The sequence below is a fragment of the Schistocerca piceifrons genome, chromosome 11, assembly GCF_021461385.2.
Source record: "Schistocerca piceifrons isolate TAMUIC-IGC-003096 chromosome 11, iqSchPice1.1, whole genome shotgun sequence".
NCBI classification, from domain to species: domain Eukaryota; kingdom Metazoa; phylum Arthropoda; class Insecta; order Orthoptera; family Acrididae; genus Schistocerca; species Schistocerca piceifrons.
In genome coordinates this window covers 103,829,910-103,857,875 of record NC_060148.1, presented here as the reverse complement: position 1 = coordinate 103,857,875, position 27,966 = coordinate 103,829,910, and the positions used below count along the sequence as shown (strand labels likewise).

Genomic DNA, 27,966 nt, shown 5'->3' with positions numbered 1-27,966 from the left:
CTGTTGGTGAGTCGTGTGGGGGGAAGTCTAGTGACATGTCCATAAAATTTTAATCTTCGCCTTCTTATGTCTGCTGCCAGGTTTGATATAGTTTCTGTGGTTCTTCTTGATTGTATCCGGTATCCTTCTTCTGTTAATTTTGGACCTAAAATCTTTCTCATAATTTTGCGTTCTTCTTTTAGTATTTTTTCTAAATCACATTTTGTGTGGAGTGTGAGCGTTTCACTAGCATATAGTGCTGCTGGCTTAATTATATATATATATATATATATTGTTCGATTGAAATTATCTAACCTCGCCGCAGACATCCGGAAAAGAAGACTAAAATTTTACGGTCATATCCACAGACTCCCAACACCCAGACTCTCCCACAAAATTTTAATATACATTGAAAAATTGAAAACCATACCCTGGATAAAAGAAACCAAAACAGATCTAGCAAATGCACAAATAAATTCTTCAGAAGTTATAAACAGAAATGTATACAGGCAAAAAATCGATAGTTGGAAAGTACAACCCGAGAATGAAGTTTGCAAGAGACAGGGGACAAAATGGACAGAGGAAAGAAAGAGAATTCATGGGGAAAGAATGAGAGAAGTTTGGAGAATTAAAAAATTGAATCGGAAAAGCTTTGCGTGATCCGTATGGGTCCAATCGCACATAATAATAATAATAATAATAATATATTGTTCGATAAATATCTACGACACTATGGAACCAAGTAGCCACTACTCCTTCTCCTGACCAGAGGCAAACACTATTCTATTTATTAACTGTTTTGACAATACTGAAATGTGGTGAATATTGCTTCTAGCCCTGCATCAAGGCGGGCTAACAGAATCGGATACCAGCTGCGAGTTTCCATGTTTGTACTGAGCAGCCAAGAGGAACGGCGCGACAGAGACGGCGACCACGCGGGACACAACATTGGGATGACCAAAATTTCGGAAACCACTTTTCTGTAGTCATGTTTACATGTTAAACCTTAACCGATTCTACTAGCCGGAACGAACGTCTGCGGTACGTTCCAAGATTCTTATGTATCAGACCCATGGTCTCCGCTGAGCAAACTATCGACGATGAAACAAACTTGGCGGTGTTTCCGTATTGTGAAAGGAAGACGTCAACATGTAATGTAGAGTACGAATTCCTTACGGAGGTCAGTGAAAATATAAGATGGAGAAGTGTGAGAAGCAGATCACACGTAAAGGGATGTCCAGAAGTCTTATCCAGGCCCATTAAAGCGTTCGTGGCTGCTTTATTAATAGACCGGAATTACGCTCGTTCTCGAAAGAAATACGAGGCGGGAACTGGTGGAAGCGTTTTGCACCTGAAAAGATTAGGCGTTTAGATGTGGGCGGAAGACTTGGAGTAAATTCACATTCCCACCGCTGTACGCAGGGTTAGGGGATGTTTTTGTCACCGGTCACTGTTGTGAGCCGGAGGCTGTGCCTCTAAGCGAGAGGCGGCTGTGGTTGTAGGGACACATCCAGCAGCGACATCGCAGATGTGGAATGTAGTAGCAGTCCTACTATTTTACTGTCACAAAACGATTTGAAGGCCGCATACACCTCCCCAAATATGTATATAACCGACAAATCAGAGATTCGAATACTAGATAATAATTGTATCATAACGAATTTCCCGGAGATGTGCTTGTCCCACACTGGGCAATAATTTAGAAAGAGTACGTAGACATACCAAATCGCACTGGGTCGTGGGACAACTTTGCGATGTCGACTATTGAAACACGAGTGATAGCATGTTTAATAAGAGACAATCAAAATACTAACTTTTGTTTTACGTGACAATCAAAAAAATTTGCAAGATTGTTTTAATATATGGCAAGAATATGAAGGGCACTACGGCAGAGTTTCGAGATTGGCCAAAGGTACGGAACACGGTTTGTGTCCAACATTTTGCACAGGTCGACGTGCAGCGTGTAACGCATTCAGGCACCGTGAACAAAGCTCTTGTGGCGTTGGTTCTCGCGACCTGCTCTGCCCAGCAACAGGACAGAAGAATATGGATGAGACAAGTTTTTTGTTTTAATTTTCTACCGCCTTGTCAGTGAATTACTGTTTGACTTGAACGTGTGCTTTGTCCTCAGAGGTGCAGTGTGTAAAGGTTCTGGATAGATATATTTTAATCTGTTTCCAGTTACGAATGGAATCTGTCGATACACACTGCGTTTAAATTCCGCATCGGCACAAAGCAGGTGACATTGTCGACAATTTTTTATACATGTTCACAAGCGAAGTCTGTTGACAAAATAGACGCTGACAATGCGTATGTGATTAACACTTGGCCGTGACTCAAGATGAATCTTTCTAGCCGCTAGAAGTCTTCATAACCTTGAGGCGGAAATACGTAACAACTCTTACCACACAAAGCGTGTGATCCGGGTGAGCATAATGAAACAGAATCTCATGCATTAACTGACCCGGATAAAAATGTTCTGATGGTGTTTTTTGACGATTTCAGTGCGTGTTTCCTGGAAGATTTTCTCACACAACCTCCTCCTCCTCCTGCTCAGAAATTTAGGACACCATCAGATGGAGGCAGCTGTGACGCAAGGGCGGCCATGAATGTGCGGACTGCGAAACTGCACTGTCGGCATGCATTAAAAAAGGTGCAACTGGCCATCGACTAGGCGTGTGATTCACGTGTTGGAACGGACACGCATCTCGTGAATGGCGGGCGACGCGACGTCCTGCTGTGGGTGGATTTTGAGGAAGGCCATATAACAGCCGTCACTCGCGAGAGAGTCGAGCTGCCACCAGTGGCAAAGCTCTGTAGGCCGCAGGGGACGGAGAACTGACGGAGAAATATGTTCGGCTTAACTATGTATAATAATTCGCACGTGTGTTTTGCCAACTATATTGGCAGCATTGTTAACGACGCAAAACCGAGACAAACAGACTTTTTTTATCTCATACAAAGGCTTTACGTATTCTGTCATCAGAGAGGCCGCACAGATCAGATTTCGCAACTGTAGTTTCAACCTGGACAGCGACTGTACTCCAGAGTAATTCGTCGAATCATTGACGCCCCGACGTGGGGAAACAGCGTCGCATACATCGACATCTTCCCTGGCAGCACGACGACAATGATACGGTCACCAAAAGAAGAGCGATGGAACTTTATAAAATAATCCCGAACCGCTACTCAAGTTTAACTCGTCAAGAGCACCGACAGCGTCTGACGCAAGAATGCCGTCGCGAGCGACTCCGTTCCCAGCTGTAACGGAATTTATCATTTTAATTGTCCGTTTATCTCATACCGAAGAGCTACAGAGCGGTGACCGAGAAGGAAATCCGATTACGATGATGAAGTGAAGGCTTTTCTCAACTGTAGTTTAATCGGAAGACCGTAGTATTTGTTATCGTGTTTTCTATGGGTTAAGGGAGACAACACTATGCTCTTTCAGTGAATTCCCCTACACAATGAAAGTAAAAAACAGAAGATTTACCCAAAGTTGGGAAATCGCTTCATCGCCTCACTAGTAAAGGCGACCTCATTTCATGGCAGCTGTGGTTTGGAAACTGAGTTTCAGCTGTGGGCAAAAGTTTGCTCCCGAAACAAAGTAGAGACGCTCCTTACTTCCCAAATAAAGCATTGCGTACGGCGAGAAGTGAATAACAGGCACAGAAATGAATGAGAGGGAATCATATATAATGATTTCATCGTTTTTGTTTCCTTTCTGGTCTCAATGTACACCTGCTGCACAAGACTAGCAAAACGCGTGTGACGTTGTGGTCCACGTGTAGGAACGGTTTAGCATAGTCTGTCGGAACAAAGAGGTGCTGTCAGTTTAAAGACCAGAAGACAACACAGCTTCATTTGTCACCAATCCTGATTAGACTGAAAGCTGCTACATGTAGCCTCTGCAACCGTACGTGGATAAACTCCAAAGCAGTTTCGATATTTACTTCGAGGCGTCGGTCGGAACGAAAGAAAAGTAGTATGCGTCATTCACAGAAATATTTAGAGTACGCTATAGTGCTACAACGATGAAAAATAATATTACGACAATGTCAAACCTCATTTTCATAAAATAAAGAAGAACTGACGATATTAAAAATGTAATTATAATTTTATTATTTTAATTTTTGTGCTCAGTGAATCAAAGCCTTTCTATTGCACGGAATAAACTAGCATTGTTTGTACTACGAAACTATATATGATTCTTAAGTGAGAACTAATTCTATGTAAGACATTTTGTCTGGGCGGATTTTGTTCTCGTACTGATCGGTAGAGAAAGAAAAGTTACTTAATCGATGTATGTAATGTGAATGTATAAAGGCTATAAAAAGGAGAGGGAGAGAGAGAGATAATTCTTGCGGACAATGACCATATTGTATAAGAAAAGGTAAATACAAGTTATTCAAAACAAATATCTCTAAAGCGTACCGTACTGTGATTTAAAAAGACTGAAAATTGCGGTGTTTAATCTAAACCTGTCCTGAATAACAGCGAAGAACATTTATGTCATCATATATTTTCTTCGTTCGACCACGGTTGTGATTCGCATGTTACTTTTTGTTACGCGACGTGTTAGGAATATTTTCATTATACGCGCAAAAGTGCACACAGCTTTGATCGAACCAGCATCTTTCAGAAACAATAACTCTTAATCAGTACAATTACGCGAATACCGTTTGAATCGCAACCGTGATCAGAAAAGTGTTTCCTGGACCTGATTTTTATAAATGTGTAGACTTGAAAGCGAACAATATTGCACCATCGGTGGCTCGCAACAATTGAAAGAAAACAAAACAGGGACTGAACAACTTTTAAATTTTAAGGCCGTCAGCGTTACGAAATCTGAACGACGTAAGTTAATTAATTAAATATTAACAGGAAGAGAATTACTAAATTTTAAAGATTAAATGATAGCAAGAATTTAAAGCAGTTTAGCATCAGTACGTTTCTTGAGTATCAGATACCATCATATCTATTTAAAAGATAGTGCGTAAATAACATTGCCACCTTTTATAATTATTGTTCTGGCAATTCAACGTGAGACGCTTTCCTATGTAAGTCAGTGTATTGAAGACATATTAAACATTTTATTAGTACACACTAGTTTTAGCTTAGCAACTGTGCTTGCCGTAATTGGGACAGGGTTTTTAAAGCTTATCAACATACACAATGCGTGCCATTTTGTAGTGCGGTTTCCTGGTATGGACTTTTCGGACACGTCGGAGAGCGGACACCACACTTCGTACGAGCACCTAGTAATGTTAAATTTCTTCTCTATTCTCATTAGGGCAACTTTCATGCTGATTTGATACGTGGATGGAATGTGTAAGAAATCACAGCACTACTCCGCAGAGGAGGAAGCAAACCACAACGAAAACTCTTTGGCAACAAAGGCTGTGCGATTCGATTGTCGATGCAGAAAATAAAGCGATGGAAATTTGTGCGTTTGGAACTTTTAATCCCCGTTTTCCTAACGATCGATTAGATGTACGCCATTTATATGTTTGCGACTAAGACGATACCTGAAAGTAACTCGTACAAAAACTTTATGATGCAGCCATGTTAAAATCTCAAGCACTTTGGAATTACTGTAAAGGTCCCCTAAAGCTTGGGAAACTTATCCAGAATCGACTGGAAAATCCCCGACTTATCCATGTCAAAGACGATGGAATACACAACATAACCACGGGACCTGTGCGAAACACGCTCGATGGTACAGTTTTAAATAATGTCAGAATTTCGAATAAGTTTAGTCATTGGTGTAAGGGTAGTTGTGGGAACAAGAGGAAACATTTTTAAAAACTAACCGAACGACGTGAAATAATAATCGTGAATTATGTATGATACGTTCATGTTTCCAGAAATGTGTTTTGCATTCGGACTGTTTGTCCCGGTTTGTACGAGTGGCAGAGGTCAGGGACTGTCAGAGCATCCTCGTAACCTGTAACTTCCACTCGAGAGGCATTTTCAGTTACAGTGAGCACGTTAGATCATGGTGGCTCTAGGTAAATCAGAACTTAAGATGGCAATGGCAGATATGTCTGTCGTTTCAGAAGGTATACTCGATTAGGAAAGTCAACTTGTACGATGGCAGATATAGCAGATAACTGGAGTGGCCACAGACATTATCTCTTACTGTGCTGTATACAAACTGTCCAGTTAATAAGTGCTTTACAACAAATAAAATTATTTTTGTAGCAAGGTGGTATGAAGAGGGAGACTGTTTTTCCTGTTTAATAACTTAGCTTCGTAGACTATAGATGCTCGCCATCCGCGATACCCTTTTGCGTGTGACAGTTGAAAGTCTCCTTTAAGCTAAATTTTCCGCAAGTAGCAAAATTTTAGTGCAATACTAATATGGAATGACAGAAGCCGGTTAAAAAACTTTCCAACTATACCTCATTTACCCCCGTACGATTAGTATTAGTTGAGAAAAGGAGATGTTGGCTTGTCTACTGGTATGAAAAGTAGGCCTTAATTTGAGGAAGAAATCCCTCAGGGTTTACGTTTGGAGCACAGTTTTATATGACCGTGAGACACGGACTGTCTGAAACCCAGAACAGAAGAGAATAGAAGCATGTAAGACGTGGTGCTACAGAAGAATGTTGATAATTAGGTGGACTGATAAGGTAAGGAATGAGGAGGTTCTCAGCAGAGTCGGCGAGGAAAGGAATATATGGAGAAAACAATGACAACAAGAAGGGACAGGATGGTAGGACAGCTGTAAAGACATGACGCAATAACTCGCACAGTACTAGGGGGAGCTGTAGAGGGCAAGAACTGTAGAGGAAAACAGAGACTGGAGTACAGTCAGCAGACAGTTGAGGACCTGGGCTGCCTGCGCTACTCTGAGGTGGAGAACTTGGCACAGGAGACGAATTCGTGGCGGACCGCGTCAAACCAGTCAGAAGAGTGATGAGTGAAAAAATAAATAAATAAACGGTACGGAGTGTCGAATAGTGGTGAACAGAGCGATGATGATACTCAATGACAATGACTCAGAAACGTCAAGATGTGAAGGGGACGTCAGACAAGAAGTGATAACTGATTACAATGGTTCCGGTTCGGCAATTTCGTGGTCCGCTAATTGCAGTGTAGATAGGAGCAAATTCCGTTCGACACGAAATCTAGATGTAAAAATTTCTTTGGAGATTCTCCGCAATCATTTAATAGCATCACTTTTTTATGACAGCTTGCTACAAAGATGGCGTGCGAGACGAACAAATGTGCTGAATAGTTCATAAACGCACACGCAGGACACATTAAAACAGCGATCGTTTGTTCGCAAATGGGTAGAAAAAAGTATTGGGGAATTTTAATCTTTATTCGCTATCTTATTCCTCTCATGGTTTATTTACAGAGTGAATTTTGAAATGTACTATTTGAGGTTCCTTCATTTTACTGACAAGAGTGTTTATTCAAAATGACTCTAGTATTCCCGCTGAATTGTGTAGATACAGATCTGTCATTGATCATCTATAGAAAACATTTGAGGAGGCTTTTTACTCCCGGACATGAGTTATGCCATCATAAATCGCTGTTAACTGTGGAAAGGGCGGGACGTCTATCAATCTCGCTTTGATATTAAATAGTTTCGCTTGTGTAAAGCAGGTAGCGGTTCTTTGTGACACTTTGTAACTTGCAGTGGAAAAGACATTGTGCTTAAGCCACAATATAGTGAATGTCCTGTACTGTCTAAAGTCTTTGCTTCACCGATGTTTTAACAATGGATATACTTTGTCTATATTATTAATGAGCGGTTCGATGTTGTCGTTTCTAAAAGCAGTGGCTGCATTGGAACTGTTAGTATTAATGGGAAAGAAATGGCAACGGCTTCGAAGGAGGCAAAACTCGAGAGAGGTAAATGTAAGACCTCTTACAGAGGGAAGCTGATGGCAGTGCGGTGGCGAGACAGCAGAGACGTGTATACGCTTCCCTGTGTTTAAAGCGGCGAGCTGCGCCAGACTGAGATAAAAGTGCAGTGGAAACCTGGAGTGATACTGGAATGCAGGGACAGAACGGCTGGCGTTGATTCAGCTGACCAATACAGGACCATTTATTCGGCCACGAGGAAACGTCTTAGAAAATATATATGCAGCGATTTGGCCATTTCATGGACGTAGCAGGTCTGAATCCGTACCTGTTGTACAACCAACTTGGTGGTAACACTCCGAAGACTTGAGTTTCAAATGAACCTCACAGAAAGAGGCAGTATCGACGTCAGTTGATACTCTCTGCACGGAACCTTGACAGGTGTCAGTACCGACTTCTTCCAGAATAACACACACAGTCTTTCGCGTAAAAGCAGGCGCCGACGCGAAAATGCCGTGTGTGTTGCCAATCGGAAAAAAGCGAGAAGAAAAGCACGTGTGTTTTGTGTAGAGTGCGAAGTTGGGGTTTGTGGAACACGATGCTTTGAACAGTATCATACAAAATCTAATTTGTAATAAATTTGTTCGACAAAGCTGCACATACACCGATCCCACCAATATTATACTCCAGAATATCGAAACAAATACGAATCATATTTATTTTTTTATTATTCTGGATTTACAATGTGAGTACATTTTTCCAGCACCTATTCTAGATTACAGTAAGTCACTAATTATTGTTCTCCACTCTTAAATGGAATCATAGAGGATATCGGGAAAACCAGGGAGTTTATTATTGCAGGGGATTTTAACAGTAGAACTGGAAGTAAAATTGGAAATAAAATTATAGGACCATTTGGAGAAAATGTTATAAATGATAATGGTAATAGACTTCTTGATATTTGTGAACAAAATTCATTGAAAATATTAAATGGCTTTTATCAACATAAAGAAATACGAATTATATTTATTTTTATAAAAAGATCGTTATTGTGGAGAGCTGGAAACTATTTTCTAATAACAGTCGCCTAGTTTGAAAAACTCGCGCCAAAGCGCCGACCGAGGTGATTCTGTGACGTAACATACGATTTACTCGTGAAGCAATAATCTATATAACTGCAGCTTGCTCCTCTTAAAGGAAGAGAACGTAAACACATATTTGAAGCATGAGAAAATATATCTCGTTTGCTCTCTGTTCCTGTCATGATGGACACTCTCTTTGACACGTAACAATTTTATATGCAGCGTAATGATTCACAGATTTTTACACTTCTATCGATGTTGTAATAGACGAATATTTCTTTCAATGTAATTGTTTTTGCTTCAAGAGCGAATCTGTAGTAAGATTCTTGCCATTTTTGGCAGAGTTGTAGCAACAATTGTGGAATTGATGTGATCCGTGTTGGAAAAAGTTTCATTGTTTTTGATGTCTTATTACCACATTTGTGTGTTTTTCATTTCATCAACAGTTGTGTTGGCTTATTTGGTACCTTACGTAACGCAGATACTGCATTGCATAGAAGTTTCCCATGTCTCGCGTTCATTGATCCGACTGGAGGTGTTGTGAACAAAACTTCACGTCGTCGAATAAATATAAGACGTCTTTCTGCTGAAGTATTCCGCTGTTTACTAGCCTTTTTGATTCCCTTGTAAGAAAACGACATCCTTCATTAAATATCTGTTACTTACAAGAGAATAGTAAGTAAAACGTTCTAAATGTACTACTTCATACCTCCTACGGTCCTTAGGAAACCTAAGGACATCACACAACACCCAGTCATCACGAGGCGGAAAAAACAGTCAGGCCAAAGTTTGTGGAAATGATACATTATCTATAATGAAGGAGTGTCTGAAAGAAGCTGTACAATTTTTTTATTCATATCTTCACATGATTTCAAAGTAAAGCAGGATTTGACAAATTGCTTTAAGTGGGCAGAAATGTAAAATCGTGTGAAAGTGGTTCGACGAACACTCTGCCATCCGCTTCAGTCTGTTTTCCAGAGAAGTTACGTACAAAATTGTGCTCTTAAAAATATGAAAAAACGTCGTATTCTAAGGTTGTTGTAATATTAATGAGTCACTTTTGGAATCAGTCAACTCATACAAAGACACGGGTGTGGCACACTGAGGTGATATAAAATGGAAGTATCACATAGTCTCAGTTGTAGGTAAACTAGATGGCAGAGTGGACGAGACACTGGATGAATGCGGTGAGTCTACAAGGGAGACAGCTTACTAAACACTCGTTTGGTCCATCCTAGACTATCGCACGAGTGTGTGGGACCCATTACAAAGAGAACTAACAGGGAATATTGAACGCGTACAGAGATGGGTAATGCGAATAGGCAAAGTAGTGTTTGCGTGAAAGCCTGCTTACAGGAAATTCCAGAGCCAGCAGTGGGTGAGCAGGGCTCAGCCGGCGTGGGGACGTGTGCCCAAGTTCTGCGAGGGGCTCTCCCACACCCTCCCCCCCCCCCCCCCCCAACCTCTCAGCCTCTCCACCAACACAGGTCACACACTTCCGTCACGTTCAAAAGAATTCTAACTTTCGTCATTAACGCAGTACCAGTGCATCAGCAGACTGTTACCGCAGGGGACCTACTGTCGTTGTAGGAAAATAGTTATGGTTCTTACAAAAATGTTAATAATAAGGCTGCTACGGGAATCCTTCCAATTCAATGAAATTCAAAATCAGGTAAGGTTCACAAATTTTGTTCAGGATATACGTTTCAATGTTTTCATCACTCTGTGTCTCACAAGAATCTGAGTGAGTTGTAGGTTATAAACACAACGGGTATACACAAAACATCTTTTCCTCGCTATTTGAAGAGCAAATTCATGAATAGTATCTTCAGAACTCAAATCTGCAACCACGCCGTGTTCTATTGACAACATGGCCGACATGCCGCTTCGGAAATAATTCTTGACGAGCTCTGAACGTGGAAAGCTTGTTTCAGCGGAGGCGACAGTTCCTGGCACGGCTGGCAAAATACTGTGGGCGATGTAAATCCCGTTAAACGGGTTTGCAGAATCATTCGAGTATTTCAGTATTAATGTAGGAGTTTTCACGTCATCGGGCGCCATTTCTCTGAGCACATTAATTTCTGTCAAGAGAGCTGAAGCAACAATGTCTTTCGAACATTCACAATTTATGTTTACACTTAGCTCTTTCTCAAGGTTTGTAGACAGCATTTTCAATTCTTCGTCCTGTATGTATTTCAAACTGTCTAGAGAAAACAAAAAGACGAGTACTCCGGAATACTTAGCCACTTGGCGAAACCTCTCTTTCAAACTTTTTAACACTGACTCAACGACAGGGTAGAAAAAATCGATCCTATATGTCTCCTCTGACGTTTGAGCTCTGCGAACCATGTCGTCACCTTCATAATCAAATTGCTTCGCCTTCTTGCCAGTTCTCCTTTCTCCAAATTGTGGTCAAGTCTGCGAAGTTTCAGTTATCTCTTTCGCTGTTAACTGCACATTAACGAAACCTCCTTCACGGAAATTCCCAATAAACGTAATTAGACTTTCGAGAGATTTAGTTGCTACTTTCACGTCAACGTTTGCTGCTTGAACTGCCTTAATTGTTGCGCTAATGGCAAAGAGAAGACCATACTATACGACAACGCCTACAATAAACTCGAAGCTTTTCAAATCGTTCACAGCAAGCGAGTGAGCTCCGCTCTTTGTTTTCGTTTCAACAGCGCTGTCGCTCACCTCAGGAAGGGCGCCTCTGACTTCTCTCGTCTGGCGCTTCCAGCTTTGACACTCTACACCATACTTTGAATCTGAAAGATTCATCGCTGTTAAAGTTGGCGCCCCGCGCAGTAAGATTTCCCGCCTCTGAGTGGATGCACTGAAAATAACGTACATTCTTTAAATTACACCAGAAAATGTGACTGCTTTTGCAGCAGATTTCGCCGCATCTGATAACACAAGACTGTGGCTGTCACATAGCATATAAAATGCTCTTGGTTTGCACCTTAATATCCTGGCTTGAACACCAGTTCGATAACCTTTTATAATCGATAACGTTGGCTTCTGCAATCAATATCGAGCCCTAGTTCATCTAATTTCGACAAAACGGTTTCAGTCAAACTTTCTCCTGTTGTTGAAGTGACGTTCAGGAAGTCGAGGAAGTGTTCTTCTGCAGTCGCTGCGTCTTCTGATAAACTTACAGACCTAACAATCAGTGTCATTTGTCCTTGTGGCATGTATCAGGAGTACAATGAAGCACGTCAGAAAAATATTTACTTTCGATTACAGAATTAACAGTGCTGTTTTTTACTTTGTTGGCAAGCAAATTTATGAGTTCATTTTGAATGTTTTTTTCCAAGAAAATGGTCATGACTTACTTGAGCCTTTACCCACCTCTAATTTTCCTGCAAATCGGGGTCAAATTCTGCTGTCTTTCGATCAAACCAAGAAAACTACCATTATTTCCTTGATAGAGCTTGTCGCTGCCTCCCTTTAAGGCAATATTACTTTGAACTAGGTACCTGATGGTGAGTATAATTCATATTAGAACCTGTCGCTAACGTTCTTTCTCTTTTTCCAGTAGTTCAAGGTCAGTATGATCAATACCACTTTGTTGTTTCAAATTACCTCGCATTCTATCCACTTTCTTGTATTGTTTATGTTGTTAAATTATTGTTCACGCTCTTGAATCCGATTTCCTAAATGAACCCAGCCACAGAGTCCATCGCCTGATATCTTGTTTGAAGGAGATCGAATACGTTTACAATAAAAACAAAGAACGTTGTTGGTAGGTTTCGAATACTTAAGCCATTTACGATCATTGTTTTTCTCAATTTGGCAAACTTCTTATGTTAAAAATGAGTTGAAAATTTTCTTTCATTCTTGTTTAAAGGATACTCAAAACTTACAATTTTAGTAGGGCCTTTATGTAAAATTTCATTTACCATTGTGGATGTTAACCTATTAGGCCAAGTGCCTGGGTCCAAACTCGTGACTGCTTCACAACTGCTAGCAGTAGGCCTACCCGAATGTGGGACAGCGGGAGGTCCGTATTCCAGTGCTTGTGTTCACTTGCATCTGAAGCACCACACGATGAGAGGCTGCTGTTAACGACATGGCCTTTTAAGCACGCTTACGTCTCACTCTCTGACGTTGTTGGTCGGAGAACTTTTCCGGGAGCGCCTTTTTGTGAGTTCAAAAACTGTTCAGTTGTAGCTTTTTCTTGATCTTTTGAATACATGAATCGTATTTTTTAAATCTGTCCCTTTCAGGAAAGGTTTCCCTGTTGGCACTTTGAACTCCACAGGACAGGGAAAAACACTGTATCTTCACACACAGTGCACCCACAACACGTGAAGTGGGAAAGTTCGGCAGGCATATGTTTCAACTGACGACAATAAAACAATCATTCTGTGGCAAACAACCTGCTGACGGGTGGAGTGTAATGCTCGATTGTTATCCACAGCAATGACTAGAAATGGTGCGGAGAGGCACCGAGCAGCAATGAATCGAATCGACGCATGGGCAGCGGCCGTGTGTTGGCAACAGATACTGCTGCGGCGCTTCCGTCTCACAGCCGCTGGTTCCCTCGACTCCGGTGCGGGCATAATTTTCTGAGTGGTACTCCAGTGGCCACAGCAGTGTCACAGTGAGCGTAGAATTGAATTACATTACGTGAAAAGTACTTTCACAAACGTGTTACTTTATTTTTTTTCAGCTTGTCCGCAATAACAAAATTATGGGCGACAGTCTTCGTATTACGTTCGCATGTTCTGCGCGGGGTCCCTGGAAGCGCTGCCCGCTGTGTGAGGCCCCCGTATCAGACTGCAGTTGGTACCTGCCGGCCTCGCAGCTGTTGGCAGCACTGACTGCGTGCCACAGACCCGCCGCTTCAGCCGTCTGTCGCATTTGTAGCGAGTCGTGTCCAGTGTGACTTTCTGCGCAGGGATTTCGTGCTGCTGTTTCTGCGCCGAGAATTTCTTCTGCTACACCCACACCCTTAATAAGGTAAGGAAGACTATTTTCATGCATTCCCGCATTGTTGAATTATTTTCTTTGTTTTCTTTTGGTTTGTTTTTGTAAAGCCACGGTAGTTGTAAGGTCTCATTTAGGGTCACTATGGAGACTATCGCGTATAAAGCAAACCACTTTCGGTTATTACACTCTCGGAATACTAGCGAATTTCGTATTACAAATCCTGGTATTTTAAAGTCCTACCGACATTCCTATTAATTCCGCTGTTTTACAGACTTCAGGCATGAGTGAAAAGCATAGGCTTGGACGAGATTTCTCCTCTTATTCGCGCCATTTTGTTGAATTTTTGTTTTGTTGAAATATAGTATTGTATTCGTACACATTTGATGCATAAAAGGGCTATTCTGCTTGTTAGGAATAACAGAACGGAATGGTGGAACATTGCTTCTGCAAGTACATACTGTTCAATGACAGAACTTGGACCACTCATGTATTAAGCAATTACTTTTCGCCAGGATACTGCGTAAACCTGGGGCAGTCTGCTCCAATTGTTTTATGGCCCGAAATCAAATCAAGCGAGATGCGTTTTGACAGTTCCGTAGTGGTGCATTGAATCAGGTATATTCGAAGCAGTCAGCCGAATTTAGTAAAACTAATCTGCTAGCTTCTTCCTGCCAGTCCCGTATTAGCAAACATCAGCACGTTACGTCACGCAAATGTGTTGTAGTACAGAACGCTTTTCCATTTAATTTCGATATTTGTCACTTTTCTAGAGTAATGTTTTTGGTGAAAGTCTGTTTGTTGTGTAGTCAGTATGATAGATAAGAATATCCTCCATTTCGTCTTTACTGTGTAAGTGCAGAAATTAATGAATTCTTTCGTTGACCCAAAATTGATCCTCTTGCTCCAGACACTGACTGGCTAGAAATACCAAAAAAGTAGTTGTTTTCCTAATAAGGGAGTATGAAGAGTACCCCACGTAAAGGACCAGTATTGAAACACTTTTACAGTAAATCCATCCATCCTCAGAACCTTTTCTGATAAGTCTTTGCCTTTGCTCAGAACGATATCAAAATACAGTGTATCAGTTACAAATCGTAGTGCAGAACTCAGATCGAACAGTCCATAGGTGTACTTCCGGTTCATAGTGTGTCCATTGGACACTACGAACAGGCAGTCCACCTGTGGACTGTTTCATCAACAAATACGTTGGGAGAAACTGAAGATTCACACACATAGGCTTGCTAAACCAAACGGGAGCTGTTGAGTAATACTTTATTAGGATAAATAATTATTCAACTGTTGCGGTTTTAAGAAGAACGCATTGTTGCAGCTGTAGTTACCTACAGTATAAAGTGTGTTGCTGTTAAGTAGAGAAAGCTATACATAGTTTATATCACAGCAAGCGGATCTCTTGACATTAATCCGTTAAGAGTAATTTCATCGACTTTTGTGGAAGTAAATGAAATATAGCAATGCAGGAAGAGGGGCTGATAAGATAGCTTCTTCCCCACCTCTGTAAAATACTGGTTGTGCAGACAAAGTGGTCTGTATACATACATACATACATACATACATTAATCCTTATTCCATAGGTCATGAATACGACATTTCGTAATGACATAGAATGTCACTGTAAGTTTACTTTACACAAAATAATTATTTTTTATAGTTAATACTTCATATCTAAAAATTCATCTATTGAGTAGGAGTTGTCATTCAGAAATTTTGTTGATTTGCCTTGACGTGATGTTTGGTTATCAGTCAGACTTTTAATGCTGTTTGGCAAATAACCAAAGATTTTTGTGGCAGCATAATTCACCTCTTTCTGTGCCAAAGTGAGATTCGATCCAGACTAGTGAAGGTCATCGTTTCTTCTAGTGTTGTAGCTATGCACTTCACTGTTATTTTTTAATTGACATGGGTCATTAATGACAAATTTCGTAAGTGAATATATGTACTGTGAATATCCCGAGTTCCTTAAATAAATGTCCGCAAGGTGATCTTGGGTGGGCTCCATCAGTGATTCTAATTACACGCTTTGGTGCAATGAATACTTTCTCTCTTAACGACGAATTCTCCAAAATGTGATGCCACATGTAAGAAGTGAATGAAAAGAGGCATAGTAGGCTAGTTTACCAATATGTTTGTCACCAAAATTATCAATAACCATAATAGCATAAGTAGCTGAACCTAACCATTTCAGCAGATTATGTATGTGTTTCTTCCAATTCAAGTTCTCGTCAATGCAGACAACCAGTAATTGAGTATTGTGCCTTAGCAACAGACTTCTGCTCATCTATATTTATCTATGGTGTTATGCCATTTACTGTACAGAATTGTGTAAACTGTTTGTTCTCAAAATTTAAAAAAATGGTTCAAATGGCTCTGAGCACTATGGGACTCAACATCTTAGGTCATAAGTCCCCTAGAACTTAGAACTACTTAAACCTAACTAACCTAAGAACGTCACACACACCCATGCCCGAGGCAGGATTCGAACCTGTGACCGTAGCAGTCCCGCGGTTCCGGACTGCAGCGCCAGAACCGCTAGACCACCGCGGCCGGCCTCAAAATTTAGTGAGACCATTTGCAGAGAACCACTTAATACTTTTGTGAAAGACATTAGCCTATTTACAATTTCTGCAGCTGATTCTTGCTTGTCAGGTGTGATTACTTGTATCATCAGGAAAAAGAACTAGCTTTGCATCTTCTTGAATATAGAGTGGCAAGTCCTGAATATATATTAAGAACAATAAGGTACCCAAGACTGAACTCTGTGGGACGCCATTCTTGACGCCTCCCCAGTTAATGGACTCTGCTGATTTTTGCAGACTATCTGTAGAGTTAATATGAATCTACTGCATTCTTCCAGTTAAATATGAGTTAAACCATTTGTGCACTGTCCCACTCAGCTTATCTGGAAGAATTTCATGATTCACACCATCAGAAGCCTTCGAGAGGTGACAAAATATCCCAATGGGTGATGTTTGGTTATTCAATGCATTCAGTATTTGATCACTGAAAGCATATATAGGCCCATTGCATCTTCTTTTGAAAAGCCTTTCTGAAAACCAAATTGACATTTTGTTAGTACTTCATTTTTAAAAATACGTGATGCTACTCATAAATACATTACTTTTCAAGAATTTTGGGTAAAGCTGTCAGAAATGAAATTGGGTGTAGTTGTTAGCATCAGACCTATCTCCTTTTCAATAGCGGATTTGTCCATCTGGAAAAATTCCCTGTTGCATTTAGCTACTACATATGTGGCTGAGAATCCTACTTATTTGTTGGGAACAAGCTTTAAGTTCTCTGTAGGAAAGCAAGAGGTCTAGGTTGGTTTGGAAAAAGATGGTATGGTTGAGAGACGGATAAGAGAATGAACGTGAACGCGAAAAAGTACCGGCCATGACCTTCTTCTGTGCGGATGCACACATATTCCCTGAACTCTTACGGGACTCGGTAAAAAATGGACGAGTAACGAGTGTGTTGGAGTTCAGAGATTACCAGACAGCTGACTCCAATACCTTCAGTGGCTTAAGTATTTTACTGCATTGCGGGACTACAGTGCGCTTTTACGCCACACATAGCTAATGTTGAAAAATTACCCTAGTTTGTTACGAATTTTCATCACTCCTGCTTTTAAATACAATACTATGTTCGCTAATATCGATGACATGTTACATTTTCCGTCAGGTCACCTAAGGAGAAAATCACCTGAGTTTTATCATATATTATTTCCTTCTGTTCAAAAATTCACATCCAAAGCTGTGTTGTCCTCTGCCGTCTCTTTCTATGTCTGAACTGCCACTGCTCACACCAGTGCACGTTAGCTGGACCACTTGCCCGGCCAGCGCAGTCAAAGCCAAACGCGCCGGTAAAGCTGTTGTCCCGTATTACAGCACAAGTCGATACGCACAGCACAAAACGAGACCTCTTTATCGTACATGATTACACCTGAGACATCTTGGTTTCCGCTCCACCTGAAACCAAATCCAAAGAGGTTCCAGCAAACGCGGAAGAGTACATAGTGTAATGTTTACATGGAGTTTATTGTGATGAACGGCCGGCCGCTGGTGGCCGAGCGGTTCTAGGCGCTACAGCCTAGAACCGCGCGACCGCTACGGACGCAGGTTCGAATCCTGCCTCGGGCATGGATGTGTGTGACGTCCTCAGGTTAGTTATAGTCTGATTTAAAGAAGTTGTCACTTGACGTTTGCGCTGCGAAGTTGCGGCGTTGTCACGTCAAGCACTGGCTGGAGGCAGCCGCCTCAGCGCATCGCTACCCCCGGCGATAGAAAACCGTTTTAAAGCCTGTATCTTCTACAAATAGTAAGTAAAAAATTTCAAACCCACATATGATGTATATCTCTACAATGTCTCTCAATCTGTCAAATATCTATTCTTAATTTTAATTAGGACCAGAGTTACGTTATTTTGTTTGAAACAATTTAAATTCTCGATTTCGCAAACAGCTTCTAACTTATCACGTCATTACTGAAAAACTATTGGTGTTACAGCAAAATAATTTTTTCCATTCATTACCAAAATAATGCACTCGGCAAAGAATCCTTAAAAGTTTTCGTAATGCATTACGTTTCCTGTATATGAATTTCTGAAAACAGCGTTTTTAAGCGACCCTATCAGTACTGAACTCGAAACAAGTATGACGTTTAAAATCTCTATCTCCTATAAATATTATGTAAATATTTTGAAATTTACGTACAGTATCGGTCTCAGTGGTATCTATAAGCATATCAAATATCTTATCTTAATTTTAATTAGGGCCGTTGTTACATTAACTATTGAAGTGTGAGAAATTTTCGCTTCCGTAAAAGTTTTCTTCTTTAGATTGAAAATCTCGAAAACTCTTACACACATTGAATAACATCTTGGTGTATATACAAAATGAAATAGAATTAAAATTCAGTCTAACTTACAGTAAGGAGATGACGAGAGCTGGCCAAACAGTATTTCTTAGTCTCACAACAAGAATAAGAATTAATCGAAATAAATTCACAAAGACAATATTTAATGGCAGTAAGTACACTACACGCTAATCAGACAATGCGAAAACACCGCTTAATTCAGAGTCAGAATCAGTGGAACTATCCGTGTCGCTGCTCGTATTGACAGATATAATCAAGTCTTCGACACTTTGTTATAAGATACCTTCATTGTTCCAGTCGTCCTGTATCACTCCTTCTGCCAGTTTTCCGATGTCATAATTTCAACTGCCTCCATCAAAAGGCGTTCCACTTCGGTTAATGTGAATTTCTTATTTTCTGCAGCAATATGCCGTTTAACCTGATCCCAAAACAGCTCTATTGCGTTGAAATGGCAATGGTAAGGAGGCAATCTGAGCACTTTATGCCCGCAATCTTTTGCTACTTCATCCACAATGTAAATCGAGTTCTTTGGCTTGTGTTGCGATACAAGTTCTAATAATTCTGCCCTTGTCAAATTACTGTCGAACTGTGCCTTATGTTTCTGTAACCAGCTAACAATGTCGTTTTCCCTCGTCGCCTTTGTGGGTGCTTTATCTTGTATTACTGAGTGATAAAGAGCGTTATCCATAACAATGATAGAGTTTTTTTGTTAAGTTCTGGAGCACACAGTCTTCAAACTATTTCACAAAAGTATTGTGGTTCATCTCTTCGTGGTAGTCGGAGGTCTTATTTGAACTGAATAGCAGCAGACAATTTGGAATGAAACCTTTTGAATTTCCGGCATGTACTACAATTATCCTTTTTCCTCTGCCGATCGGAGCTGTCATACTACCGGTGATGGTATCGTCTGTCCAGCCTTTGTTTAAACTGTGTCCTGCATTCACCCACGTTTCATCAAGCCAAACGATATCATCAAAATTTGTCCCCACTAATTCTCTAAGAAAGCGGCATCGCCAGGCTGCAATATCTTAGCATTCTATTAGTAACTTTCTGCCAGAGATGGATTTATAGCGGAATACTAACATTTTCACGAGTCGTAACAAAGACGATTTACTACCCTGGAACAGGTCAGCCACTGTGAGGGTAGCATGTAGTTTTTTGAGTGTTGGATACTACTTCCTGGAATAACATGCGTATATTTGACGACGAATGGCATCTTCCTGAAAAGAGTCAAGTTTTGTGACCCCCTTCTCTAGTCGCCTCTTTTTCCCAGGTGTCTCCAATTTAGATGATTCACTTGAGCCTTTTTTCCTGAATTTCTCCTTGCAGATTCTTATTACTGATCGTTCGTTAACTTGCAGAGCAGCTGCAGTTCGCTCCACCACCTTATCCAACGCCATGTCCGCCACTTTTTGGAGGTTTCCGAGGAGTGTGTAGCCTCGGCCTCCCTCTCTTGCGACTGCTTTCATCAGACATCGTAAACACGAGAAGCCATAAGTCACTCAAATCTCTCACCCGCACGTCTACAACGGCTCGCTAAGGACTGGCTGTCACAATGCCTGTCAGCTCAGCAGAGCGAAGTGGCAACGCAGTGGCAGCCGACAGCGCCGGCTGCCATTGGTTTATTGGTAGCGGGAGCCCTGCAGCCCGTTGCCTGTCAAGTGACAACTACTTTAAATCAGACTATAGGTTTAAGTAGTTCTAAGTTCTAGGGGACTGACGACCTGAGATGTTAAGTCCCATAGTGCTCAGAGCCATTTGAATCATTTCTCTCTCTCTCTCTCTCTCTCTCTCTCTGGGCGTGTGCGTATCAGGTCTGCGATGTCATTGTCAATAATTTACAAATCTACATATTAAGTGTGATGCTTGCAAATGCGAATAAATATTCACACATTGATCATCTGGCAAAGCTAATTACCATTCAAAATAAAAAGCATAGAACTGACAGACGCATTTGCAAGAGAATAAAAAGGTGGTGTAGTCTCAGCTATACATAAAATGTAGCCATATGTGAAGTGTACAAAATACAATTTACGGGCTAGTTTTTCTAGGCCACTTCTTTCCCAGACAAAAATCTCCCATTGAAGTACCTCTTCAACCACTTATATTACGCTTTTCTTGATTTTATTACACCAAATGTTACAGATAGTGACGTGTCTCGAGAGATGCTAGCTATATTGTTTCGAAACGGCTTTACTTACTGGACACAAGGTAAGTGAGCTGATGGTTTACCTCACTTGTTAGAATGGCTGCCCCCCCCCCTCCCCCCTCTTTTTTTCTGACTACGGACCAACTCCACACATCAGTTTTCTTGTGTTTTAACAATAAGTTTATTTTCTTGAGAAACTTGAATGAGCAGGATATTGGAAATTGTGCAGGCTGGCTTAAGATTCTTTTTGCTTGTAAATCAGTTATTGGTCTCACTTTTGATGTTGAAGAAGGCGTATTAGCAAAAGCAGTTGGCACAACTTTTTCAGTAAGTTTCGGAGCTAATTCTTGCCAACATTGTAATCTCTCCCTTATCCACATCCCGGTCCACATGAATGCAAAACTTATGACGTCAAAATAACGTCACGTTTGCAGAAACTCCTGTGAACTGTAGGTTGCCCTTAACACAGCTGCTAGATGACACCGCAGCGCTAACTCTACGGAAGACGAAATACACTACTGGCCATTAAAATTGCTACACCAAGAAGAAATGCAGATGATAAAGGGGTATTCATTGGAGAAATATATTATGCTAGAACTGACGTGTGCTTACATTTTCAAGCAATTTGGGTGCATAGAGTCTGAGAAATCAGTACCCAGAACAACCACCTCTGGCCGTAATAACGGCCTTGATATAGTCAGTCTGTAAACTGAAGAGCGAGCGAGCGAGTCCCCACTCTGCCAACCCAGCTACGTCACAAGGCGCTTCTACAGGCTGCTTCACAACGTAGTACCGGCCCTGCCGCGGCGCGCGGTTTAAATCTGTGGCGAAGCCGTGTACAGATAGGTCTCCACTGCGTTCATTTTTAGACAAATGCATTAAGACCAGAAGGGATAGAAAAAACGATAGCTTCTTCCGAAACACAACATTATAGGGTAAATAATATTAAGATAAGAATGGAAGTCAGGATTACACTACAGACATAGAACCGAATGCCTGTTCATGTGAATGTATTGTATGATCCTCTATTGCTATTCGTAAAACGAACGCCATATAATGCACTCAATCTGTAGAATATAAGGCTTGTTCTAACTTTGTGTTTCTACTAAAAGATGGAAGTTTTCTTTGAAAGGCTTGCAACACGAAGAGTGTTTAAAAAGTAAGCAGAAATTTATAATTTTGTGTGTCCGATTTGCACTACTTTTTTGTCACTTTCTTCGTAAACATGTCTCGAAAGTATGTGTACAATGTTATACATATTGGGTATTTACTCTGTTGTCAGTTGTCAGTTGTCAGTTGTCATGTGTTTTGCTAACATGAAGGATTATTTGTTTTGTATAAAAACAGATTAGAGGAGGTGTATTACATTTTGTTATAGGAATGGAATAAAGTGTATGAAATTTTTAGAAATGTTAAATATTGCTTTTGGTGAGCCTGATATGGGTGAACCAAGGGCATAGAAGTGGTATAAACATTTCAAAGCATGGATGAGATGAAAAATGCACAGTTAAGAGATCTATAAACTATCCCGAAGAAACAGTTCCTAAAGAATTCGGGAATAGGTAAAAGCACTGACACAAGAGTATAGTATGCAACGGGGAATATTTTGAAGAGGATAACGTTGCTGTAGATTAACAAATAAAGTTCTTACCAAAAAATAAAAATTAATTTGTGAACGCACCTCGTATATCAAGCTATTTGCTTGTAAGTCCAGAATCGATGTACATGTTTCGAAGAAAATTTCAGCAGTGTTTAGAATATCTATTGCGCACATATTTGTAGTAATATGTCTCAGAATCAGGTGAATAATAACCGAGATAGAGACTTAGTGTTCCATAAGTATCAATGGTTTCGCGTGATTTTGAAACTGTCTATAACGATCGAATTCCTCCCAAGATTATTAGTTTTCGTTTGTGGCGATTCCATTAAGCCATGCGGCTTATTTTCGCGTTCGTTCCTTATGCGTCCTATTGGACGAGGCTTACTTTTGCATAAATTTCAGCCCTTTGATTGGGGCTGATAATATTAACCAACAGCCCTTTTTGTGTCGTCTCTTTAATACAAGCTGTAATAACATTAGAGACGATCGAAAGCTCGTTTACTCCGCAAATACCTACTCTTCCTCGTATTCTGCACATTTTCTTGCAATGCCAGACGATTATCCATCACTTCTGGATATCGAAGTATATCAGCAAGTATACAAAGTTAACTGACTGACACTGGCGACTAAGGTCCCACCGACAGAAATGACGTATATCACTGCACGCCGATCTACACCTCTAGACAGGTAACGGGCAACAGATTTTGGGTGCCCCTGTAGGCCGGTGGCAGCGTTCTTCCGGGAAAGGCCACTTCCCCACCAAAAGCGCTGCTCGCTCTTGAGTTTACAGACAGACTATACGCCTGGGCATTGAGTCAAACAGAGAATGGGTGGACTGTACAGGTACAGCTGCCCATGCAGCTTCAACACGATACCACAGTTCATCAAGAGTAGTGACTGGCGTATTGTGACGAGCCAGTTGCTCGGTCACCATTGACCAGACGTCTTCAATTGGTGACAGATCTGGAGAATGTGCTGGCCAGGGCAGCAGTCGAACATTTTCTGTATCCAGAAAGGCCCGTATAGGACCTGCAACATGGGGTCGTGCAGTATCCTGCTGAAATGTAGGGTTTCACAGGTATCAAATGAAGGGTAGAGCTACGGGTCATAACACATCTGAAATGTAACGTCCACTGTTCAGAGTGCCGTCAATGCGAACACGAGGTGACCGAGACGTGTAACCGATGGCACCCCATACCATCACTCCGTGTGATACGCCAGTATGGCGATGACAAATAGACGCTTCCAATGTGCGTTCACCGCGATGTCGCCAAACACGGATGCGACCATCATAATGCTGTAAACAGAACCTGGATTCATCCGAAAAATGACGTTTTGCCATTCGTGCACCCAGGTTCGTCGTTGAGTGCACCATCGCAGGCGCTCCTGTCTGTGATGCAGCGTCAAGGGTAACTGCAGCCTTGGTCTCCGAGCTGATAGTCCATGCTGCTGCAAATGTCGTCGAACTGTTCGTGCAGATGGTTGTCTTGCAAACGTCCCCATCTGTTGACTCAGGGATCGAGACGCGGCTGCACGATCCGTTACAGCCATGCAGATTAGATGCCTGTTGTCTCGACTGCTAGTGATACGAGGCCGTTGGGATCCAGCATGGCGTTTCGTATTACCCTCCAGAACCCACCGATTCCATTTTCTGCTAACAGTCATTGGATCTCGACCAACGCGAGCAGCAATGTCACGATACGATAAACAGCAATTGCGATAAGCTACAATCCGACCTTTACCAAAGTCGGAAACGTGATGGTACGAATTTCTCCTTACACGAGGCATCACGACAACGTTTCACCAGGCAACGCCGGTCAACTGCTGTTTGTGTATGAGAAATGGTTGGAAACTTTCCTCATGTAAGCTCGTTGCAGGTGTCACCACCTGCGCCAACCTTGTGTGAATGGTCTGAAAAGCTAATTGTTTGCATATGACAGCATCTTCCTGTTGGTTAAATTTCGCATCTGTAGCACGTCATCTTCGTGGTGTAGCAATTTTTATGGCCAGTAGTGTATTAATAATAATAGTAACCTCAGAGTTTTTCAGATGATCCAGTTATCTGTAATGTATTGTCTGCAAGAAGCTGCATAAATATTCAGACAGATCTTGCTAAGAATTCAAAGCTGTGGAAAAACGGCAACTTGATTAAAATGTTCATAAATGTAAGACTGTGCCTCCACAAAACGAAAAAAATGGTGTTCTATGACTATAATATCAACGAGCCACTGTTGGAATCGGCCGACACATAAAAAGTACCTGATATGAAATGGAATGACGACATACTCTTAGTTGTGGGTAAAGCAGGTGACAGACTTCGGTTTACTGGAAGAATACTGGCGGAGATAAGTCAGCCTACGAAGGACTTTGCTTACAAACCACTCGTATCACCGGTTCTAGAATGTTGCTCAAGTATGTGGGACCCGCACCAAATAAGACTAACACGGGATACTGAACGTATACAGAGAAGGACAGCACGAATTGTCATGGATTTGTTTGACCCGTGGGAGTGTAACAGAAGTACGCAAGGGACTGAACTTCCAGACTCTTTAAAGACAGACTCAAACTATCCCGAGAAAGTCTATTAACAAAGTTTCAAGAATCGCCTTTAGATGGTGATGCTAGGAATATACTTACAACCCTCTACGTACCGTTCACATAGGGATCGTGAGGATAAGATTACAATAAGTACTAAGCGTACAAAGGCATTCATTCTTCCCGCGCTCCATACGTGAATGGAACAGGAAGAAACCGTCATAACTGGTACTGTGGGACGTACTATCTGCCACGGTCTTTTGCAGAGCATATAGATGTAGATGCAGATGCAAATGTAGAAGGTGCTGTTTAGCATCGGATTATCACAGCGTCTTCCGTAGTTTCGGGCAATTCTCGTTCTCATTTTCTTTTCTTTTTTCATCGCAGTGCATCTTAATTTTCGTTTCATCACAGACGTAGGAATTCTGCTCTCAATTTCTTGTGCACTTTCTCGAGTCAGCCTATTCATCCACAGTTGTTCCTACTTGTACTTCGGTGGATTCCTAGTCGAGCTCCCATTTTTCTCTTTCAAAATTACCTAATGTTTCTCATTTCAGCTAGGAGGTACTGTGGATTCCTATAAAATGTTAAAGATTCCAGTTTAAGTGGACTGCCTGTAGCTATTTGTTATGATTTCCTAAGGCTTCTGTGCATGTACTGTATCTGCAACATCGAGCTTTTCCTCACCTGTACTTTCCAGTTCCGAATTTCCTGCTGTTCGTTCGCTCCCAAGTGTCTCTACAATGTCCGTACTTGGCTTACATACAGGGTGGCGCACGAAATGTTTTATCATTTTGTTTTTGAATATTAACTGTGTCAATACAGTCTGAAAAGAACATATAGTACAATGAGGAACCGTCCATGGAGATATGTTCTGAGCACATGCTCAATATGTCCGCCATTGGGGGGCCAATTTTGTCCATGATTGAAGCGAGCTGGAAACCTGAGTGAAATGATCCGCCTATCGAAATGCTGGTGTAAAAACTCCAATAGTCCAGACCTCAATCCATGTGACTCTTTTCTTTGGGGGTTCCTAAAGGAAAAAATTTCCCCGAAACGTCCACAAGATTTAATGGAGCTCAGAAGACTTATTCTTCAAGCTTGCAGTGAAATTACGGAAGACATGTGCCGTAGGGTAATCACTAACTTCAGTATTCGTTTGAAGGAAGGTCGGAAACGAAATGGTGGCCATATTGAGTATGCGCTGAGTTGGAACAAATCTCCATGGGCGGCTCTTCATTGTAGTATATGTTCCTTTCAGATTTTATTGACAAAGTTCATATTCAAAAACAAAATGGTAACACATTTCGTGCGCCACCCTGTATGTTGCCAGTGAACATGGGCATTTGTTTTAGTAGATTAAAGAATTCCCTATGATCACCATCAGTCATATCCCCCATGCTCCTGTACTAGCCTCCTGGCAACCAGCCTTTCCCGCTCACTCTTTCCTGTTCTCCTTCTATCCCACTTAACCTGTTTCCTGCCTCTTCAAGTTGAAACGTCCCCTTTGAACATTTATACACGACTGTCCTTAAACTGACACACAATATTTTGTTAGCGCAACGCAATCTGACTTTCAATAATTCGTACAAAAGAATGGGCCCTGACTAACATTAACCTATACCTTTCACAAATCACTTACCTCACAAAAATCTTCGCTGCTCAAGCTACTGCAATACAGCGAGCGCCACTACTGCCAGCTAAATAAAAGATTCAAACTACTGAAGGCACTAACTACTGATAGGGATAGTTAGCAAATGAAAGATATTAATAGAGAACGAACAATGTATTTACCTTGATATCATCACAAGTCATAATATATATATCAGTTCATGACACATTACAAACCTCCGCCATCTCTCTCCCCACATCCACCACTGCTGGCGGCTCACCTCCAACTGCGCAACGTTACGCGCTGTTCACAGCCAGCTGCCGCTGCCCAACACTACAATGGCAGACAACAATGCAAACTAGCCACAGACTGCACACAGCACAGCCAGTGATTTTCATATTGAGCGCTACGTAACGTTGCCAATAAGAAAACATAAACAGCCTACTTACATAGAGAAAACATAAACAGCCTACTTACATAGAGAAAACATAAACAGCCTACTTACATAGCCCCCATGCTCCCCACAAAAAATTTTACAAAATGGATTGGGCAGTGGCCAATACAGATTTGAAAAATTTTTTTTTATAATTACAATAACAAAGAAATCAAATGCACACACTTATTGATACAATGTTGGTCAAAAGTTAAAATTGTCTCACAGTCCATAAAGACAGTCCTAATCGTACAGGAGAATAGCAGTGTTTTTCTCAAAGTCTGAGCAGTAAAAGAAAATGCACACGGAAGTAGTGGATTTCCATGCAGTCTTGAAGAAGTAGTGTTGTCCTTCCAATGGAAAGACAGTGCTGGCTCTTGACATGCTGACAGGTAATGGGCCACAATGGAGCAAACCCACAGCAGAGTCATTCGAAGTTTTGAAGAGTATTGGTAGGTAAGTCATCACAGAGCGGACCCACTGTAGTCCTGGTAGAGAGTATGGTATTGGTGGGCCACCAGAGGTGCAGACCCACTGCAGTCCTTGTAGAAATAATGGTATTGATGGATCATCAAAGATGTAGACCCACTGTAGTCCTTGAAGAGATGGCCAGCAGCCATCTGTTGTGACTGTGCAGGTGCACAATCACCATTGAAGAGTCTTGCGGATAATATAGCAAGTCCATAAACCACCACTTGTGCACTCACAAAGTTTTTGAAATTGTCCTTAGAACCAGCAATGCTGTTATCCAGTCCCTTGCTGAGTTATTAACACACGTGCAAACACTAACAGTCCCTACTTCTCACATATTGTCCACATACTATGACCAACAGAAACGTGTGCAGTGAAATGTAACTAACAAGTTAATAATGTCATGAACTGGTGACAATTACAATTTTATAACATAAGAATACAATTACAAAGGTACAAAATACAT

At 41.2% G+C, this 27,966-nt stretch overlaps 1 protein-coding gene across 1 annotated transcript in view; it reads left to right on the top strand.

Moving 5' to 3' along the window:
* Window positions 1-13,747: 13,747 nt before the first annotated feature.
* The window catches only part of LOC124720328 (TD and POZ domain-containing protein 1-like), an 89,287-nt gene continuing 75,068 nt past the window's right edge, over window positions 13,748-27,966 (top strand). Inside the window, exon 1 of the mRNA XM_047245639.1 lies at window positions 13,748-13,841. The gene's annotated coding sequence lies outside the window, so the exon portion shown is untranslated. The remainder of the gene's footprint in view (window positions 13,842-27,966) is intronic.